The sequence below is a fragment of the Ornithorhynchus anatinus genome, chromosome 3, assembly GCF_004115215.2.
Source record: "Ornithorhynchus anatinus isolate Pmale09 chromosome 3, mOrnAna1.pri.v4, whole genome shotgun sequence".
NCBI classification, from domain to species: domain Eukaryota; kingdom Metazoa; phylum Chordata; class Mammalia; order Monotremata; family Ornithorhynchidae; genus Ornithorhynchus; species Ornithorhynchus anatinus.
The window spans coordinates 58,941,748-58,962,745 of record NC_041730.1 but is presented as its reverse complement, the minus strand read 5'-3'; positions in this window follow the sequence as shown (position 1 = coordinate 58,962,745).

The following is a 20,998-nucleotide window of genomic DNA, read 5'->3' as shown; positions in this document are numbered from 1 at the left end:
TTTCTGTAAAATTGAAATCCTTTATCTCAAAGCCATAGATCTTAGCTTTGACCCAGATGCCCGTTAAATATGAATAAGGACTGCTTTTGAGTGTTACCTGTCTTATTTTTGCCCTTTAGTGCAACTTTAGTGCATATTATTTTGTGATGTTGTGCTTGAAAGGTAAGCTTCTGCTCTTTTCACAGAGAATAATTTTCTTTGTTGCAGAAAGGGAGCTTAAAGTCACTATTTCCACCTTCTTATTTGGCTAAATCCAGGTTATCAAGGTTATCAGAATTACAATCTGGATTTGTTTCATGCCTTCTTTTTAGAATGCCATTATTTGAATTATCAACTGTTGTTTCGAAAAGTAGAACTCTGTGTTCCAGTCTCACTCCCAAGTACTATTTAATCGAGAGCTTCTCTTGTCAATCAATCGGTCAATTTGCATTTATATTGCACTGTTCAGGCAGGTGCTTTATATAAAAAAGTTTTTTTTTCCAAAATTGAGCTAAAATAAACTATTAGTGCAAGTGCTGAAGGGAGAACAGACAAGCAGAGCTGAGAAAGGACAAAACCATCAATGTTTAACTTAGTGAAATTTACAACTTGAGACAATTAATTAGTTTGGTGAAATATGGCCAAAGGAAATCTTTGAGTTTCTACTTTGCTTTTCATGACAAATTCCTTAAGAGTTGCCCAGAAACTTGGACTTCAGCTCAGGTTGTTAAAATTATTTTGTTATTAATAATTTTCCCACCCTAATACTCTTGATTTTAACTATGAATTTTATTCCATCAAAAACGTTCTCAGAACTGACATGCTTGGGTCTCAGTCTGGATATCAGTTCAATAATGGTCCCACAGACTCTTAGGGGTGGCTGGGGCTGGTATTTCCATCAATTTCCATCAATTAGTGGTGTTTATTGAACAATTACTCTGTGCAGAGCGTTGTTAGGAGAATACAATACCAAGAGCTTACAGCCTATTTAAGGAATTTATCCTGCATATTCCAATGATCTTTCCAATGTGCTCTCCTACTGGTTATTATTGACAGTGCTGTGCTGATTGCCTCCTCAATTAACTTAGGGAACAATAATAATAATAATAATGTTGGTATTTGTTAAGCGCTTACTATGTGCAGAGTACTGTTCTAAGCGCTGGGGGAGACACGGGGTAATCAGGTTGTCCCACATGGGGCTCACAATCTTAATCCCCATTTTACAGATGAGGTAACTGAGGCCCAGAGAAGTGAAGTGACTTGCCCACAGTCACACAGCTGACAAAGGGCAGAACTGGGATTCGAACTCATGACCTCTGACTCCAAAGCCCATGCTCTTTCCACTGAGCCACGCTGCTTCTCCAATACCAAATGGCTGTTCCAAAACAATTACCCCTTCCCTGATTTCCATTCACCTTATGGGCCAATCTTCTGTTTCTGACTCCCAAATGTCCAGGAATATGTCACACCACACAATGTTATATTTCAGTGTGTCTTTAAAACCTTCCTCTGTCCATCCTATCCCCTAAACTCACCAGAGAATAGCTCTATGAGTATCTTTTCATGATTGTTACAGCAAAGGTGAAATGTCATAGTCCAAAAAGTATCTTTTCATGATTGTTACAGCAAAGGTGAAATGTCATAGTCCAAACAACACTTTTAGTCTAGGGGTTTGACTATCATTTATGGGTAGGAAACCTGTCGGTTAATTCTGTTGGACTGTACTTTCCCAAATGCTTAATACAGTGCTGTGCACATAGTAAGTGCTCAATAAATACAAATTATTGATTAATGAGCACTTACTCTGTGTTGAGCACTCTACTAAGCTTGGGAGAGAGGTATATTACAGAGCTGGAAGACACGTTGTTTCAGCACCTCTTGTCTTGCCACTTGATGTTAAATTCTATGAGGGTTTTACTCCAGTTCTTAGTTCTTAGGGCAACTACTTAAAAATATATTGAGTGCAGATAGTATTGATGGAACTGCTCTAGAGGTAGGATGAGGCTCTGGAATAGATTCAAGGTTCCCAGCCATAAAGAAGATAGAGTATGACTTCAGTTTGTTTCAGATCTTTATGCTACCTTATTTTCCACACTTTGCCATTCTTCCACAGGACACACCTGTTTTATTGATGGATTTTCCAACCTCCTTGGCTTATCTCCCATTGTTGGACAGTATGTGCCTACTATAATGCATTACAATTCATTTCTAGAGGCATCAGTGAATTGTAAATAACTCTATGTCATATTCCAAAATAGAAGTACAAAGTGCAGACAACACTATGACAAACTGCAGAAAATTAAGCAACAGTCATCTACCTAATAATTACACATCAATATTCTATAAACCAAATATCACAATCAATCATATTTATTTTATGGTATTTCTTAAGAGCTTACCATATGCCAGGCACTGTACTATGCACTTGGGTGGACTTGGGTCAGGTAATCAGGTTGGACATAGTTCATGTCACATGTGGGGCTCCAGCTTTAATCCCCATTTTACAGATGAGGTAACTGAGGTACAGAAAAATTAAGTGACTTGCCCAAGGTCACACAGCAGACAAGTGGCAGAATTGAGATTACAGCCCAATTTACTTCTGACTCTCATACCCATGCTATATCCATTATGCCATGTTACTTACTGTACTGTACAGCTAAGCACTTGGGAAAGTAATAATAATAATGATGATGGTATTTAAGCGCTTACTATGTGCCAAGCATTGTTCTAAGCGCTGTGGTAGATACAAAATTATCAGGTTGTCCCACATGGGGCTCACGGTCTTAATCCCCATTTTACACATGAGGTAACTGAGGCACAGAGAAGTTAAGTGACTTGCCCAAAGTTACAAAGCTGACAAGTGGTGGAGCTGGGATTAGAACCCATGACCTCTGACTCCTGAGTCCATGCTCTTTCCACTAAACCACGCTGCTTCTCTTATGAGAACTGATTATCTTGTATCTACTCCAGCACTGAGTACAATGCTTGGTACATAATAAGCACTTAAATACTACAATTATCATAATTATTATTATTCTGTGTCGAGCACTGTACTAAGTGCTTGGGTAGATACAAATTAATCAAGCTGGACAAAGTCCCTGTCCTACATGGGGCTAATAGTCCAAGTAGTTGGGAGGACAGGTATTTGATTGTCATTTTACAAGTTGAAGAAACTGAGGCATGGAGAAGTTGAGTGACTTGCCCAAGGTCACTCAGCAAGGAATTTCATTCATTCAATAGCATTTATTGAGCGCTTACTATGTGCAGAGCACTGTACTAAGCGCTTGGAATGTACAAATCAGCAACAGAAAGAGACATTCCCTGCTCATTGACGGGCTTACAGTCTAATCAGGGGAGACAGACAGACAAAAACAATAGCAATAGATAGAATAAGGGGATGTACATCTCATTAAAACAATAGCAATGAATAAAATCATGGTGATGTACATCTCATTAACAAAATAAATAGGGTAATAAAAAATATATACAAATGAGCGGACGAGCACAGTGCTGAGGGGAGGGGAAGGGAGAGGGGGAGGAGCAGAGGGAAAGGTGGGGAAAAGGGGGCTTAGCTAAGGGGAGGTGAAGAGGGGGTTGAGGGGCAGCAGAGGGAGCAGAGGGAAAAGGAGAAGCTCAGTCTGGGAAGGCGTCTTGGAGGAGGTGAGCTCTAAGTAGGGCTTTGAAGAGGGGAAGAGAATTAGTTGACTTGCCCAAAGTCACACTGATGACAGGTGGCGGAGCCGGGATTAGAACCCATAACCACTGACTCCTACGCCCGTGCTCTTTCCACTGAGCCACGCCACTTGCCCCTAGCTCCCACCCACAAGCACTCCCACCCGGGAGAAATCCAATTAAAAGTTACATGCCCCTGGTGAAGCGGCTGGCTTCCAGCCCCATGAGCGTTGAGCAGGATGGGACAGTCCCGCATCCATCCCACAGCTCCCCCCTTGGTGCAGGCAGAGCGGGATTAGACCCCAGATCCCCTGGTTCCCTGACCTGTGTCTTTCCACCAGGCCATGCTGCTTCTCACTAGGCTATGCTGCTTCTATCCTGAGAGTTCCTGAGTTAAACCCATGTCAGGGTACATCAGATCTATTAAGCTAAACGGGATTAACCTCATTCTCACCTTTGAGACTCAGTCTCTCCAGCTGTAAGATAAAATACTTTATGTCTGCCTTTACCTTCCTCCTGGGGTATTTAGAGGGTGAGAGACTAATTATGATTGTGGCATTTTGTTAATGTGGCATTTTGTTAAGTGCTTGTGATGATCCCAGTACTGTGCTAAGCACAGAAGTAGATAGATGATAATCAGACCGGACACAATACCCTGTCCCACATGGGGCTTACTTGAATGCCTCTTTGATCTCAAATGTATTGTCAAACCAGATTCTTCCAAGTCCCACACCCCTTTTTGATTAATGAGTTGAGTCCTTACAGGAGATGGAGTCAGTACTTCTTCATACCAGGGGTCAGATGTGGGGCACTAAAGATAGTCTTGCATCAAGTAAATGAAGTGATAGAAATCACAAGACATTGTTCCATGGCCCCCCTACCAAGAGCAATTTTCCCAGTCCTAAAGAAAGGATATAGGGAGTCAAATAAGTGAAATCTGCTTTCTTTCTTGCAAAAAGCATTACTTGTCCCGAGAAAGTGGGTGAGTGGCTATTTGCAACACCGGATTAAAGATATCACCCAGATAATAAATGACCACTGCTATTCCTGCAGCATTTTCCAAAATGAGTGAAAATGATCAGTTATTTTCTCAATGTATTTTTAAGAAATCTTCTCTTCGGGAGGCACAGCTCACTTTCCTAATCCTTTTGCTTTCAGAATATTCCCCCATGTGCAACTCTCTAAATGTTCATTTGCTTGTAATGGCAATTTATGTCACTGTGCATCGTACTGATAGCCTAATTCAAGGCCAGTCATCCAGTGTAGATATCTTACTTGGAGTGAAGTTGGCTAATAGTTGGAACCAGGATGCTTTATAGTGCAACATCATTGAACTGCATTTTTCACAATGTCTTTTGTATTTACTGTACCCAAAAACAATTCAGTAATATTCAGTAGTTTGCATTACAAAGTCATCAGTTTTCTAGATGAGACAAGGACCTTATTACAGTGAGTTGTGATATTTTCCCAATTCTTCCAGTGCTATAAGGCAACTGAAAACTCCTAGTAAATACTGGGTATCCAATGGTCAAAATATCTGAAAACAACAGTGGAAATAATTGTACCTTGGTTTTCAACAGTCCTTTCTTCCTAGCTCAAAACTCTTTCACAGTCACTGTATCTGAGAAGCAGCAAGGTTTAGTGAGAAGCACCATGGCTTACTGGAAAGAGCATGGATTTGGGATCAGAGGTCATGGGTTCTAATCCCAGCTCCACCACTTGTCAGCTGTGTGACCTTGGGCAAGTCACTTAACTTCTTGTGCCTCAGTTCCCTCATCTGTAAATTGGGGATTAAGACTGTGAGCCCCACATGGGACAACCTGATTACCTTGTATCTTTAGAACAGTGTTTGGCAATATCTTTAGAACAGTGTTTGGCATATAGTAAGTGATTAACAAATGCCATTATTATTAGTAGTATTATTGTATCCAGGTGAAGTATGGAGGAGAAAGACACCATTTTGATTTTATAGTTGGAGAAACTGAGACCCAGAAGTAAAGTGACCTGCCTAAGGTCACAGAAGGAGTCATAGCGAAAGCTGAATTGGAACTCAAGCCTCTTAGCACCAATTTCCATAGTCCCAGCTGCCTGCCTTTGCTATCCCTGTAGATAGCAAACTCTTTGAGAGAAAGGGATTGGGCCCACCAACCCTTCTATTGTATCATACTTTCCCAAACATTTAGTGCAATACTCTACACAGAAAGTGCTCAATAAATGCCACTGAGAGACTGATTCTAGCAAGAAACAAATGTAACACCATAGTAAATGTGTTGGAAATTGGCTCTCTTCTCCCACCAGACCCAAAAAGAACCTACACAGAGGTGCACCGGGTACTCCAATGTCTTCTTGAATCTTAAATCCCCCACTAAAGGTGGGGGGATCATGGGGCTCAAGCTGAACCCAAAAATCAGAGGAGCACAATTGGGACTCTAATGACTTCTTGAATCCTAAATACTTCACTAAAGGGGGGAATCATGGTGCTCGAGCTTAACCCCAAAATGAGAGGGGCACAGTTGGGAAGACAGCTCTTTGCTATTCTCAGCATTCCATAACATTTAAATCACTCTCTGTCCCCATGCCAGAAAACATTTCTTGTCTTCTCTCTTGAAAAAAGTATTACCTGGTCCCACTAGCTGACTGCTGTTTTATACCTTGCACTGGTGGAGTGTTGCATAATAACACGGGGTTCCTCTAGACTGCAAGCTCACTGTGGGCAGGGAATGTGTCTCCTTACTGTTATATTGTACCTTCGCAAGTGCTTAATACAGTGCTCTGCATACAGTAAATGTTCAATGAATATGATTGAATAATAATGGGATTTGTTAAAGTATTTACAATGTGCCAAGCCCTGTACTAAGTACTAGGGTAGATACAAGATAATAGGGTTGGAGAAAGTCTCTATCCCATATGGAGCTCAGATAATAAGGAGGAGGGAGAACAGATATTTCATGCCCATTTCATAATTGAGGAAAGGGAGGCACAGATAAGTTAGGTGACTTGCCCAAGGTCACACAGTAGGCAAATGGGCAGAGCCAGAATTGTAATTATGGTCCCCTGATTGTCAGGCCTGTGCTTTTTCCCTGAGGCCCAAGGCTCTTCCCTCAGTAAAGTCTGTCCCCCTTAAGAGGCTATCATTTGCTTAGTGGCTGCTAATTTTGCTGTGTTCCATGGCAGAGTGATGCCCTGTAATTTAATAAATAATAATGATAATGATGACAGACACCCCATTCCGAGAGAGGAAAAAAAAGAGGAACTGATAATGAAAAACATCACCTGTGTTCATTGAAATCAGGAGAATGAATCTGGCTTGACGTTCACTAGGGAATGCTGGAGTTTAACAATTAAAGGCTGTTTCTCTGGAGACAGGCGGCTGTGTCTTCCTCAACATTGCTAATGAAGTGTAATTCATTTACCTCATCCCCACCTTTAGAAATCAAAGTTCAAGCGTCCGTATCAGACACGTTTGAAAAGAGAGGTCTTCTCTCCACTTGCAATACAGACTCTGCTCTTCAGGGAGCATTCTCCTGTTCTATTAATTATTGTGCTTCTATGACATTATTATTCATGGACTCGCATCTCAAAATACTTGACTTAGCAGTGGGTCTGGAACTAATACTAATAAGTACCAGGCTGAGTATCGGGTGAAGTTATTTCTCTCTTACAGATACACTGAAAGGGAATTTTTTAATTCAAGACAACCAATTGGTTGGGTTTTTGTTGTTGTTTTGGGGGCTTTTTTTAATGGTATTTGTTAAGCACTTACTTTGTGCCAAGAACTGAACTGAGTGTTGGGGTAGATACAAGATTGGTTGGACACTGTCTCTGTCCCACATGGGGCTCATATTCTTAATGAATACTTTATAGATGAAGTAACTGAGGCACAAATAAGTTAAGTGACTTGTCCAAGTTCATACAGCAGACAAATGGCAGAGCCAGAAGTGGAACCCATGTCCTCTGACTCCCAGGCCTATGCTCTTTCCACGAGGCCAAGTTCATTCATTCATTCATTCAATTGTATTTATTTATAATAATAATGATATTAATTATGGTATTTATTAAGCACTTACTAGGTGCCAGGCACTGTACTAAGCCCGGGGTGGACACAAACAAATCGAGTTGGACACAGTCCCTGTCTCATGTGAGGCTCACAGTCTCAGCCTCCATTTTAGAGGTAGGTAACTGAGGCACAGAAAAGTTAAGTGACCTGCCCCAGGTCACACAGCAGACAGGTGGCAGAGTTGGGATTAGAATCCATGACCTTCTGACTCCCAGGCTTGGGCTCTGTCCATTAAGCTCTGCCACTCTGCCACTCATCAGCTGTGTGACTGTGGGCAAGTCACTTCACTTCTCTGTGCCTCAGTTCCCTCATCTGTAAAATGGGGATTAACTGTGAGCCTCACATGGGACAACCTGATGACCCTGTATCTCCCCCAGTGCTTAGAACAGTGCTCTGCACATAGTAAGCATTTAACAAATATCAACATTATTATTAAGCAAGCTGCTTCTCTGAGTGCTTACTGTGTGCAAAGCACTGTACTAAGTGCTTGGAAGAGTATAATACAACAATAAATAGACATCTTCCCTGTGAAACTCTAGGGCTAATCTACACTCAATAAGCTACTGCAGTTACCATATTCAGGCAGTTCAGAATCCATCAAGGTGCCAGATTCCCAGTGGGATCTTCCAACCCCTGAGCTGGGGGCCTCAGCAGGGATCAGCAGGCCCTGGGAACCCAGGAGTACTGGCTAAATTAGGCCACTTGGATTGGAGATTGTGGACCTCAATGGGCTGCTCTCATTGACACTGTATTAATTACAGTGTTATTTCTCAATTGTCCTTGGTTGTCCTTTTTGTGCCAAGTCTCTGAGTGCAATAGTCAATTGGTGAATTGTACTATTCTAAATTGTACCAAGGTGAGGTGACCTCTAGGCACCATTTGAATTCCACGTATCACTGTGAGTCTAGGACTCCAACCACACACATGTCCACAAACAGCTGAATCTGGGAGCATAGCCTGTGCAATTAGAATGGGGATTTTCCCATTTCCTGTCTACTCATGGAAAGAGGGAGGGGGAAGGGAGAGAGACATATATTAATCCCAGATGGCACCTTTGATGGTTACTGTTAATTAATTCTGGGTTTGTCTCTATCTGCAACCCCTCAAATCATAACCTGGTATTCAGGGGCTGTGTTCAAATATTTTCTCAGTATATAATACAATGTTAGGCACAGAGTAGGCATTCAGTAAGTATTCAAAATAAGTATTACTGGAGCAAAACACAAGTGGGTAGATATTGGATGGGCCAAGCCCAAACATTTAGATATTAATCTGCTGACCTCCCCTCCATATCTGCAGTAGATGTACAAAGCTGGAAAGCTGTCAAACAGGGAAAATAAGAAAGATGCATTTCAATTTTTTTATTAGCTGGGGAGGGCTCCAGACAGTGTTAGGACTGAAAGCATAAATGGCAGATTCTGAAGGAATGGGTGTTTCATGTTAAAACTGTTAGAAGAAAGGCAGAAATGTAAAGAATATTTTCACACAGTTGTCACTGTGGCTTTTGCTCATTTCCCCTAACCCAGGAAGTCTACAGTATCGATTCCATTTAGAAGTAGAATCCATTTTTGAATATGCTGCTCTGAGCTTTGAATTTCTCTTGAAATTTGAACGGAGGAGTTCCTCTTCCAGCCAGACATGAGGAAACAGATAGTGAGAACTTGATTAAATCTGAGGCCATGGTCATCTTCAGACTTGATCAGAAAGACCCAAACTCAAAGAATCATTGTAATCACCAGCAATCATAAGTTTTATTTATTTTTATTTTGTGGTATTTGTTAAGCAGTTACTCTGAGTCAAACTCTGTCCTAAGTGCTGTGGTAGGTACAAGTTAATTAGGTCAGAAACAGTCCCTGTTCCGCATGGAGCTCACAGTCTAAGTAGGAGGGAGAACAGGATTTAATCCCCATTTTAAGTTGAGGAACTGAGACACAGAGATGTTAAGTGTCTTGCCCAGAGTCACCCAGCAAGCAAATGTCTTGCAGGGAAAAGCAGGGAAAAGAAACCAGGTCCTGACTCTCAGACCTGTACTTTTTCCACTAGGACATGCTCCTTCTCTACCATAACATAGTAATTCCATTATGGGGTCAGAGCAATGGTCTATCCAACTCATTCTCCACCTGATTTTAGCCCCATTTATCATTATTAGGCTACCCTACACTGTACTAGAAGCTTGAAAAGTACAGAATAATGAAGTGATATATTCCCTGCCCACAAGGCATTTATATAAGCTCACTGTGTACAGGAAATACGTCTGCCAACTCTTTGAGTTTTATTCATTCGTTCAATTGTATTTTTTGAGCACTTACTGTGTGCATAGCACTGTACACTTGGAATGTACAATTCTGCAACAGAGATTGTTTTACTCCCACAAGCACTTAGTGAAATGTTCTGCACATAGTAAGCATTCCATTAATACCACTGATGTTGATGGGTGAGGTTCAAAGGGAGCACACTGACCAATAACCAATGATAGACAAGGAAATAGTTCCATAGTAGTAATAGCATACTTTGTGCAGATTTTATTAAGCTCTGTAAAAGAATACGCAGGTGGAAATTAGACATGGTCTTATCCCTTGGGGTTTCAGCACAGGACTGGGAATGAGTAACAATAATTCATAATTATGGTAATTGTTGAGCATTTGCTATGTGTAAAGCACTATTTTAAGTGCTGGGATAGATATAATTTAATCAGGTCTGACGCTGGAATCAAGAGACCTGGGTTCTAACCCTGACTCCCCAATTGCCTGCTGTTTGACCATTTGCCTTTTCCTTGCCTCAGTTTTTTCATCTGTAAAATGGGGATTAAAGACCTGTCCTATTTGCCCCTTGGGCCATGAGCCCCATGTTTGCTCTGATCGTATTTTCTCTACTCCAGTGTTTGGCATAAAGGAAGTGCTTTGAAAACAGTACAATTATTAATCTTCTTTCTAGTCCCAGAACTGAGGCTCATTTAGAGCAATTCAGTCCTTTTCCTTCAGCGTGGCTTCAACAAGCACCTTATTCTACCTTCTTGGTTTTACAGACTGAGAATGAATACCCCATTTGGATCTCGGTGCCCTCCTGAACTCTACCTCCTGGGGTCCTGAGCTTCTATGCTGTTACTTCCTGCCACCCTAATGATGCCTTTTTTTGCCACTGGGCATGGATTCTGACAGCTCTGTGCTGTGGGAAACTTTCATCTAAAACTTTAATTAGTTTTTCATTAATTCCTTTTTTAATAAAGAGCTTTTTTTTCATTCTTTTCACCTAATACTTATAAACTACATGTCAATCTCCAAAACAATACCTCATTCAATGAAATTGGTTGAGCTTCCTAAGAGTTTATTGAAACTCCCTGCTTTCAGTAGCTTTCAGTGAATTAATTTTGGAGTCGCTGAGTGGTGGTGAAGCCTTCTTATTAAGCTTGTGTGGCGTCCTTCTCAGTTGGTGGCTTGCACCTTTCATTCAAACGAGAGCACTAGGAAATTCTAACAGGGGTAGAATGTATGAACAACACACACCATTCTACTGCCTACTGGAATTTCTATGAAACAGCCCTAGTCTTGCTCTCGGTATGTCTTGTTTCTGTCCCAGGAGGCTTCCTGTGGCAGAGGAGCGTGTCACATAGTTATACTGCTCAGCAGGGGCAGGAGAAATGCTCTCCTCAGCCAACTCCCCATGGGAGCTGAAACATTGGGTGTTCCCATTTGTGGTTTGCTTCCTTATGCATAAACTACATATACTACATAAAGCACAAAACCACTTGAAGGAGGAACTCACAGCCATTGAAATGGGTCATGTCAGTTTTAAAAAGTGATTCCAAGAATAAATGGCACCTAAGACAGACGGATCAATGCCTCACAGTATGGGACTGTGAGGGGGGAGGAAATCATTGAAATCCAAGATGAAAAGATCAAGGAGAAGCCCAGAAAATGAGGGGCCAGATTTTCCCAGTGCAAAAGTCCCCATGATCAGCAAATTAGTGCAGGTAGTGGCTAATAGTGCACCTCTCTAGCCACTGCCACCGCCTTAAGGTATTTGAAAGAAAACAAAAAGTAAGCAAAATAATGTCAAGGTTATTCCTCCTTTTCCTTTGCCCCTTCCCTTCAACAGCCCCAGTTTTAAAGGAATGAAACAATAGATTTGATTTTAAAATGGAATATGATAGAACAAGGACTGGACAACAAAATAATTTATCAAGTTGTGGCTAGATTTTTGCAAATATGAAAAAGAAAAGTTTGGATTTCCTTATTCATGGTCTGAACAATTTTGGCCCTTATCTAGTTGCTTTTGTTCAACCAGCAATATGATTAATATTAGACCTTGCCTCAGTGCCATGATTACTGTATCAACCTCCTTGCTGAGCCCCTGCCTCTCGACTCTAGTCCATACTTCACTCTGCCGTCCGGATGGTTTTTCTACAGAATTGTTAAGTATCATGTTTCCTCACTCTTCAAGAATCTCCAATGATTGTCCATCCACCTCCTTATCAAATAGAAACTCCTTAACTTTGGCTTTAAAGCAGTCAGTCACCTTGCCCTGACTTACTTCACCTTGCTTCTCTCCTATTACAACTGAGTACACACATTTCGCTCCTCTAATCCCAACCAACTTTCTGTACCTTGATATTGTCTATCTGCTGCTCTTTGCCCACGTCCTGCCTCTAGCCTGGAAATTTATATCTACCATCTTTATATCTGACAGACAAAAACCTCCCCCACCTTCAAAGCTTAACTGAAGGCACAAAGCCTTCTTTGAATAAGCTCTCATTTCCTCTTTTCCCACTCCCTTCTGTGTCGCTCTGAATTTCTCCTTTCATTCACCAATTCCTCAGACCCACAGCACTTATTACATATCTGTAATTTATTTATATTAATATCTGTTCCCCCTCTAGAGTGTCAGCTTGTTGTAAGCAGGGATTGTGTCTACCAACTGTGTTGTGCATTACCTTTAGTACAGTGCTCTGCACACATTAGCGCTCAATAAATATGATTGACTGATTGATCAATTGCAACCCTTTCATCCTTCAGCTGACTTCTTAAGAAAGATCCAAGACTTTAGATGCACAGATTTCTTCTCCCATTTTTGGCAGCATCATGTATCTAACATATGAACTTTTTTGGGTTTCAGTTTTCTGTTTTTAATGAAAGCGGTCATTGTTTGGACTCACTATTTCCTTGTTTCTGTAATTAACATGCAAATCCAGCTTTGTGTAAGAATTTCACCCTAACACCAACCAGAGGCATTTGTTAAAGCTTGGAAGTGGTTATATTTTGGTAGTTGCTGTTCTTTGTTTTGTTTTTGTCTTTTTGTTTTTACTTCCCCCTTTTTTCTATAATAGAGTGGAATATTAATAACAAAAACAATAATGATAGTGGTATTTGTTAAGGCTCACTATGTGCCAAACACTGACTAAGTGTGGGAATAGACACAAGATAATCAAGCCAGACTCAGTCTGATGACTAGACTAGGCAGGGAACATATCCATTAATTAATAATAATAATGATGGTTTATGTTAAGCACTTATTATGTGCCAAGCACTGTTCTAAGCTCTGGGGAAGATAAAAGATAATCAGGTTGCCCCACATGGGGTTCACTATCTTAATCCCCATTTTACGGATGAGGTAAATGAAGCACAGAGAAGTTAAGTGACTTGGCCAAAGTCACACAGCTGATAAGTGGCAGAACTGGGATTAGAACCCACGACCTCTGCCCCCCAAACCCGTGCTCTTTCCACTAAGCCATGCTGTGCTCTCCCAGTGCTCTGCACATAGTAAGCGCTCAATAAATACCACTAAATGATGTGAAAAGACTGTAAATACACCTCCCCACCCCCCATCAAAAATGTACTAAGACATTCTGAGTGTTGGAAAAGACACTCTGAGTGTTGGACTTCAGCACCAGTTCACCAAATGGCTGAGAGGGCACAATGGTGTTTGCTCTTGTTGAGGTCTTAGAGGTATTCTGTTCTGAGATGGTAGACTGCACCACAGTAGACTGAAGAAGCAAGTAGCATGGTCTAGTTGAAAGAGCACATTCCTTGCTCCTGGCTCCACCACTTGTCTGTTATCTGACCTTGGGCAGGTCACTTAACTTCTTTGTGTCTCAGTTTCCTCATCTGTAAAATGGGAATTGAATACCTATTCTCCCTAACACTTAGACTGTGAGCCCCATGTGGTATAGGGACTTTGTCCAACCTGATTAACTTGCATCTACCCCAATGCTTAGAACAGAGCTTAACATTAGAGAAGCAGCGTGGCTCAGTGGAAAGAGCCCAGGCCGGGGAGTCAGAGGTCATGGGTTTGAATCCCGGCTCTGCCACTTAGCTTTGTGACTGTGGGCAAGTCACTTCATTTCTCTGTGCTTCAGTTACCTCATCTGTAAAATGGGGATGAAGACTGTGAGCCCCACGTGGGACAACCTGATTACCCTGTACCTCCCACAGCACTTAGAACAGTGCTCTGCACATAGTAGTGCTTAACAAATACCAACATTATTATTATCATATAGTGAGTGCTTAACAAATACCATAATGACAATAACTAATATGATAATAATAATTTTCACTACTCACTATCCCAAAATTCATGCCACTAGGCATACGGTCTGAGCCAGACAGTTTGGATGATTCAGGCCAAACCATCACCACCACTGCAAAAACACCTAAAATGTTTGCTCTGCTGGTTTCAGCTTTCCCCCTTTCAGTGATGTTTCATTCATTCATTCAATAGTATGTATTGAGCGCTTACTATGTGCAGAGCACTGTACTAAGCGCTTGGGATGAACAAGTCGGCAACAGATAGAGACAGTCCCTGCCGTTTGATGGGCTTACAGTCTAATCGGGGGAGAAGGACAGACAAGAACAATGGCAATAAACAGCGTCAAGGGGAAGAACATCTGGTAAAAACAATGGCAACTAAACAGAATCAAGGCGATGTACAATTCATTAACAAAATTAATAGGGTAATGAAAATATATACAGTTGAGCGGACGAGTACAGTGCTGTGGGGATGGGAAGGGAGAGGTGGAGGAGCAGAGGGAAAAGGGGAAAAAGAGGGTTTAGCTGCGGAGAGGTAAAGGGGGGTGGCAGAGGGAGTAGAGGGAGAAGAGAAGCTCAGTCTGGGAACGCCTCTTGGAGGAGGTGAGTTTTAAGTAGGGTTTTGAAGAGGGAAAGAGAATCAGTTTGGCGGAGGTGAGGAGGGAGGGCGTTCCGGGACCGCGGGAGGACGTGACCCAGGGGTCGACGGCGGGATAGGCGAGACCGAGGGACGGTGAGGAGGTGGGCGGCAGAGGAGCGGAGCGTGCGGGGTGGGCGGTAGAAAGAGAGAAGGGAGGAGAGGTAGGAAGGGGCAAGGTGATGGAGAGCCTTGAAGCCTAGAGTGAGGAGTTTTTGTTTGGAGCGGAGGTCGATAGGCAACCACTGGAGGTGTTTAAGAAGGGGAGTGACATGCCCAGATCGTTTCTGCAGGAAGATGAGCCGGGCAGCAGAGTGAAGAATAGACTGGAGCGGGGCGAGAGAGGAGGAAGGGAGATCAGAGAGAAGGCTGATGCAGTAGTCTAGCCGGGATATAACGAGAGCCCGTAGCAGTAAGGTAGCCGTTTGGGTGGAGAGAAAGGGCGGATCTTGGCGATATTGTAGAGGTGAAACCGGCAGGTCTTGGTAACGGATAGGATGTGTGGGGTGAACGAGAGAGATGAGTCAAGGATGACACCGAGATTGCGGGCCTGAGAGACGGGAAGGATGGTCGTGCCATCGACGGTGATAGAGAAGTCTGGGAGAGGACCGGGTTTGGGAGGGAAGATGAGGAGCTCAGTCTTGCTCATGTTGAGTTTTAGGTGGCGGGCCGACATCCAGGTGGAGACGTCCCGGAGGCAGGAGGAGATGCGAGCCTGAAGGGAGGGGGAGAGGACAGGGGCGGAGATGTAGATCTGCGTGTCATCTGCGTAGAGATGGTAGTCAAAGCCGTGAGAGCGAATGAGTTCACCGAGGGAGTGAGTGTAAATGGAGAACAGAAAAGGGCCAAGAACTGACCCTTGAGGAACTCCAACAGTTAAAGGATGGGAGGGGGAGGAGGCTCCAGCGAAGGAGACCGAGAATGACCGGCCAGAGAGGTAAGAGGAGAACCAGGAGAGGACAGAGTCCGTGAAGTCAAGGTGAGATAAGGTATGGAGGAGGAGGGGATGGTCGACAGTGTCAAAGGCAGCAGAGAGGTCAAGGAGGATTAGAATGGAGTAGGAGCCATTGGATTTGGCAAGAAGGAGGTCATGGGTGACCTTAGAGAGAGCAGTCTTGGTAGAGTGGAGGGGACGGAAGCCAGATTGGAGGGGGTCTAGGAGAGAATGGGAGTTAAGGAATGTTTGGACCCTGAGGGTCTCTGAGCCTGGTGGGATGGATGGTCTACCTCTCTTTCCCTCTTCAAAACCCTACTTAAAAATCACCTCCTCCAAGAGGCGTTCCCAGACTGAGCTCCTCTTCCCCCTCTACTCCCTCTGCCATCCCCCCTTTACCTCTCCGCAGCAGAGAAGCAGCGTGGCTCAGTGGAAAGAGCATGGGCTTTGGAGTCAGGGCTCATGAGTTCGAATCCCAGCTCTGCCACTTGTCGGCTGTGTGACTGTGGGCAAGTCACTTAACTTCTCTGTGCCTCAGTTCCCTCATCTGTAAAATGGGGATTAAGACTGTGAGCCCCATGTGGGACAACCTGATTCCCCTATGTCTACCCCAGCGCTTAGAACAGTGCTCGGCACATAGTAAGCGCTTAACAAATACCAACATTATTATTATTATTATTATTAAAGCCTCATTTTCCCCTTTTCCCTCTGCTCCTCCACCTCTCCCTTCCCATCCCCACAGCACTGTACTCGTCCGCTCAACTGTATATATTTTCGTTACCCTATTTATTTTGTTAATGAATTGTACATCGCCTTGATTCTATTTAGTTGCCATTGTTTTTACGAGATGTTCTTCCCCTTGACGCTGTTTATTGCCATTGTTCTTGTCTGTCCGTCTCCCCCGATTAGACTGTAAGCCCGTCAAACGGCAGGGACTGTCTCTATCTGTTGCTGACTTGTTCATCCCAAGCGCTTAGTACAATGCTCTGCACATAGTAAGCGCTCAATAAATACTATTGAATGAACCTAGTCCATTACCAACCTCCAGGCCCTGCCTTGAGCCCAGGTTCTGACTCTGGCTGTTGGCCACCAAGAAACAACAGGGCCTGGAAAGGGTATCCTCCCCAGAAAGAGAACAGCATTCCCCACTGGCAGAAAGGGCTGCTGTCACCACCACCAGAGCCAAACTATTCCGGTAACCAGACTTTTCCTATTTCTGAGCCAAATTGGGGCTCACTCCATGTCATGTGCAAACAGTGGCATGAGGACAAACCTTTCCCTCTCCCAACCACTGGCATCTGAGCAAAGGTCATCTGAATGGCAAGGGCCAGAAAATGTTCACTGTTCTATTTTCATGAGCAAAATATGTCCTGTGCAAATTAATCTCACACAAAGACTCAGCCACTTATCTGCTTGTGTGTCCTTGAGCAAGTCACTTAAGTTGTCTTTATCTCAGTTACCTCATGTGTAAAATGGGAATTAAGACTGTGAGCCCATTGTTGTAGAGAGGCTGTGTCCAACTTGATTAGCTTGTATCTTCCCCAGTGCTTAGTACAGTATCTGGCACATAGTAAGTGCTTAACAAATGCTGGGTATACACACACACCCACACATATATTATATATATAGATATATATAGATATATATCTGTTATAAAGAAACTACTTTTCTTCCCTCATTGACGTCCATGCCCATCATCCCCGCCAATTATTCCAGACTTTTAATTCTCTCCTCAGGTCCCCTGTTCCTCCCCCTCCCCCATCCCTCACCCCCAACGATCTGGCCACCTATTTCATCACGAAAATTAACACAATCAGGTCTGAGCTCCCCAAAGTCACCCCTCCCCCTTCTGTTTCCCCCCATCCCACAACCCTCTCCCCTACTTTCCCATCCTTCCCTGCAGTATCCTCAAAGAAGATCTCCCTCCTCGGAAGTGCCCTGTGCTTTGGACCCCATTCCCGTTCACCTTATAAAAAACATCGACCCTTCCCTCCTCCCCTCTTTAACGTCTATCTTTAACCACTCACTCTCCAATGGCTTCTTCCCCTCTGCCTTCAAACATGCCCATGTCTCCCCCATCCTAAAAAAACCCTCTCTTAACTCCACTTCCCCTTCCAGTTTTTGCCCTATCTCCATCCTACCCTTCTTTTCCAAACTCCTAGAAGGAGTTGTCTACACTCTCTGCCTTGAATTCCTCAACTCCAACTCTCTCCTGAACCTCCACCAATCTGGCTTCCATCCCCTCCACTCTACCGAGACTGCCCTCTCAAAGGTCACCCATGACCTCCTTCTTGCCAAATCCAATGGCTCCTACTCTATCCTAATCCTCCTTGACCTCTCAGCTGCCTTCGACACTGTCGACCATCCCCTTCTCCTCCACACCTTATCTCACCTTGGCTTCACAGATTCCGTCCTCTCCTGGTTCTCCTCTTATCTTTCTGGCCGTTCATTCTTGGTCTCCTTCGCTGGCTCCTCCTCCCCATCCCATCCTCTAACTGTAGGAGTTCCTCAAGGGTCAGTTCTTGGCCATCTTCTGTTCTCCATCTATATACACTCCCTTGGTGAACTCATTAGCTCCCATGGCTTCAATTGTCATCTCTATGGAGATGACAGCCAAATCTACATCCTCTCCCCTGTTCTCTCCTCCTCCCTTCAGGCTCGTATCTCCTCCTGCCTCCAGGACGTCTCCCACCTGGATGTCTGCCCGCCACCTAAAACTCAACATATCCAAAACTGAGCTCCTTATCTTCCCTCCCAAACCCTGTCCTCTTCCTGACTTCCCTGTCACTGTGGCCGGTACTATCCTTCCCATCTCTCAAGCCCACAACCTTGGTGTCATCCTTGACTCAGCTCTCTCATTCACTGCACACATCCAATCCATCACCAATGCTTGCCTGTCTCACCTTTACAATGTCACCAAGATCTGCCCTTTCCTCTCCATCCAAACGGCTATCGTACTGGTACAAGCTCTCATAATATCCAGGCTGGATTATTGTGTCAGCCTTCTTTCTGATCTCCCTTCCTCCTGTCTCTCCCCACTCCAGTCTATTCTTCATTCCGATGCTCAGATCACCTTCCTGCAGAAACGCTCTGGGCATGTCACTCCCCTCCTTAAAAACCTCCAGTGGTTGCCTATCAAACTTCGCACAAAACAAAAACTCCTAACTCTGGGCTTCAAGGCTCTCCATCATCTTGTCCCCTCTTACCTCACCTCCCTCTCTCTTTCTACTGCCCACCCACACGCTCCGCTCCTCTGCCGCTCACCTCCTCACGTCCCCCATTTCACGCCTATCCCGCTTCGACCTCTGGCTCACATCCTACCGCTGTCCTGGAATGCCCTCCCTCCTCACTTCCGTCCAAACTAACTCTCTTCCCCTCTTCAAAGCCCTACTGAGAGCTCACCTCCTCCAAGTGGCCTTCCCAGACTGAGCTACCCGCCTTTTCCCTCTGCTCCCTCTGCTCCTCCCTCTTCCCCCCCTCACCTCCCCTCAGCTAAGCCCCCTTTCCCTCTGCTCCTCTCCCTTTCCTTCCCCTCCCCTCGCAGCTGTGCTCATTTGTATATATTTTTTATTACCCTAATTATTTTGTTAATGAGATGTACATCCCCTTGATTCTATTTATTCATGATTATGTCTTCTTTTTTGTCCCATCTGTCTCTTCCGATTAGACTGTGAGCCCGTCATTGGGCAGGGATTGTCTCTATCTGTTGCTGAATTGGTACAAGTGCTTAGTACAGTGCTCTGCACATAGTAAGCTCTCAATAAATAACTATTGAATGAATGAATATTTGTTTATACAGAGTAATATATAAATTATATGTACAGCATTAGAGAGAGAGAGAGAGAGAGAAGAGACAGTGGGAGACAGACTCATTCATGGATATAGGCAAGTAAATCCCCTGTGGCGCGGGAATCGCACCTAACACCACTATTATAGTACTTTTCCAAGTGATTAGTGTAGTGCTCTGCATGCAAGTAAATGCTTAATAAATATGCAATATTTGACTGGTTGATTGATTGCTATAGAGTCACAAGTGTCAGGATCCTTATAGCATCAGGGGACATATCTGGCACTCCCAAATGACTTGGAGGAGGCCAGCTACACTTCACAAGGGGGCCTAAATTACCCACATGGTGTAATTTCTACCTTGAAAACATCTGAGTCTTTAGATCAATATTGATTTTTCAAGTGTGTAAATGGCACCATTACTGGAAAGCTACAAAAAAAAATGTTAATTTGAAAAACTGGCAAGTACTTCACTTTTTCTAATTCTCTATTCCTATCATTATGGCATTTAGCGGTTTTCATTTTATTTTATATTCATTGACTTTTTTCAGATGGTGTGAATTGCAGTTTGTCCATGAGAGGTGGTTGGATTTTAAGAGTTGATTTCTGGGCAGGGTAAAAATGTTTTTTCAATGAAGCTCTCACCCCAGATTGTGAGTCAGCTATAAGTCATTCTCATGAAGTGGATAAAATTTCCATTTAAAATTTACAAAAAAAAGGGCCTAAAAAAGCAAGGTTGTTTTAAATTGTGAGGGCAACAAAATGGGATGAGCAAGCCAGTTTTGAGATAATCCTACTGGAAACTATCTTTCCAGTGAAAAACTATTCATGGTCTTGGTTTACAGAGATGCAAATTTCAGCTTCAACTAGCTAATGAAGACTTTTTCTTGGCAAGAAAACAAAGAAAACTGCTCTACTCATGAGTGATCTTGGCTTTTCTCTTAGTTTATTGGATATCACTAGAAAACAGATTGCAATGTTTAACTGTGTAATATATGCAATGAAAGATTTCGATGATACTGTCACGCTGACTCGTTAGCCATTAAAACTCCTTTCATATTACATGCATTTCTACGCATTGTCACCAGAAATTGCTTTGTGCTAGAATGCTTTGTTAAGATTGGGTATTTGATGGATGTCAAAAGCAAAAGGTGCAGGAATAGATAGAAATATTAGGGATGGGGGCCAATATCATTCATATTTGACATAAACACAAATCATGTTCCCAAGATATTAGAATTTACCAGTGTGAGACCCGCCAGAAAGGCAGTTAGAAACAACTGAGAGAAAGTGGTTTCTTTTCAGTTGTTTCAGGGTGGGTATGATAGCGGGGTGTGGAACTAGATTCTGGATTTTGGGTTTAGGGAGAATAGGTGAAGCATTTTTCCTGTAAGTGGTCCAACTTTGCTGTG